Genomic DNA, 2,007 nt, shown 5'->3' with positions numbered 1-2,007 from the left:
TGAGCTATCAACGGGTCTGCTTACACAAGCTGACGGCCATGACGTAGCTTCACGTTGCTACTCACACAAGCTGACAAGAATTCGCAACACTGTAACTCAGCCAGCGGTAGGATGTACGGACCAACACCCAAACACATAACCCCTAATGACATGTCATTCTTATCCTAATTTATTCCTAAGGCTCAACCAGGATTTCACATTGCTGAATCTTCGTTGAACATATTCGTAAGGTCATATTCACAATTAATTCAATAATAAAGCATTTAAAACACGATTACATTAATGCTTATTTACATACGAACTTACAACAATTCACAAAAACGTCGAAACACGACTGACTAGTCTGATACTTTCTTTTTTCCCCCGATCTAGATCCAAACTTCTTTTTTCTTGATCTATATAATATCAAATTCATTCTATTCAGTTTAGCCCAAAAATCACATTATGGAAAATTTACACTTTTGCCCCTAATAGTTCAACATCTTTACAAATTAGTCTTTAGCTCATAAAAACACAAATTCATGCAATTAGGTCCCTACCCATGCTAGTTGAATTTCTTTTATCATCATAGAAGCCCATATTTTTCATTTATTTCCCATTTCTAACACAAAATTTTTCACATTTCTCAATTTAATCCCTAATTGATAAATTTACCAAAAATCACTTTACAAATGTTGTTTATCTAACAACAACCATACATTTTCTATCATCAAACATTAAAATACAAGTACATTCATCAATGAAAAACCCTAAACCTTTAATAGTTTTGCAAATTAGTCCCTGGGCTAGCTAGATTAAGTTACAATGACTCAAAAATGTTGAAATCATTAAAAATGGGACAAAATACATACCAATTAGACAAGGAAGAGATTGTCGAAAGCCTGAGCACAAAAATGGCTTCCTAAGCCCTAATTTTTGGTTGTAGAAAATGATATGAGAACAAAATTTTATTTTGTTTTATTTAATTAACCTTTATTTACTAAATACCAAAATTAACCTTAAAAATTATCACAAATTTCAAAATTACCAATCCATTATCATCCACTAACATATTAATGGGCTAATTACCACATAAGGACCTCCACTTTATGGTTCCATAACTAGTAGACACCTTTAGCTATTAGAACACCACTATTGCAGTTTACACGATTTAGTCCTTTTTATCAAATTAAGCACTGAACAATAAAATTTATTCACAAACTTTTCATACAATCATACTATCATGATGTATACATTAAAATAATAATAAAATAATTATTTTGACCTCAGATTTGTGGTCCCAAAGTAACTGTTCTGATTTGACTAAAAACGAGCTATTACAATATTTTTCAGTGCTTTCCACTGAACAATGGCCTCAATCTTTTTTGACTCAACTCTAATTCCATCTGCCGAGATAACATGCCCCAAAAAAACAACTTTTGATAACCAGAATTCACATTTTCTAAGCTTTCCATATAACTGTTTCTCTCGTAACACTTGCAAAACAATTCTGAGGTGTTGCTCATGTTCGAATTCAGATTTCGAATAGATCAAGATGTCGTCAATAAAAACTACCACAAATTGATCCAAATACGGTTAGAAAATACAGTTCATGAGATCCATGAATGCTACTAAAGTATTTGTCAACCCAAAAGGAATCACTAAGAATTTATAATGGCTATAATGCATACGAAACATCATCTTCAGAATGTCACTATCTTTCACTTTCGATTGATAGTAACGCGATCTCAAATCGATCTTAGAAAAGACAGAAGCTCCTTTTAATTGATAAATAAGTCATTGATAGGAGGTAGTGCGTATCGATTCTTAATCATCAACTTATTCAATTACCAATAGTCAATACAGAGTCGCATCGAGCATTCTTTCTTTTTGATGAAAAGTACTAGAGCTCCCTAAGGCGATATATTAGGGAGTATAAAGTCGCGATCCAATAAATCCTACAATTACACCTTTAATTCTTTTAACTCTATGGGTGCCATGCAATAAGAAGACATTGACACCGGAGCC

Source organism: Gossypium arboreum, chromosome 8, assembly GCF_025698485.1.
Source record: "Gossypium arboreum isolate Shixiya-1 chromosome 8, ASM2569848v2, whole genome shotgun sequence".
In the NCBI taxonomy this organism is placed as follows: domain Eukaryota; kingdom Viridiplantae; phylum Streptophyta; class Magnoliopsida; order Malvales; family Malvaceae; genus Gossypium; species Gossypium arboreum.
The sequence above is the reverse complement of the archived record's forward strand: the minus strand, read 5'-3'. Positions refer to the sequence as shown.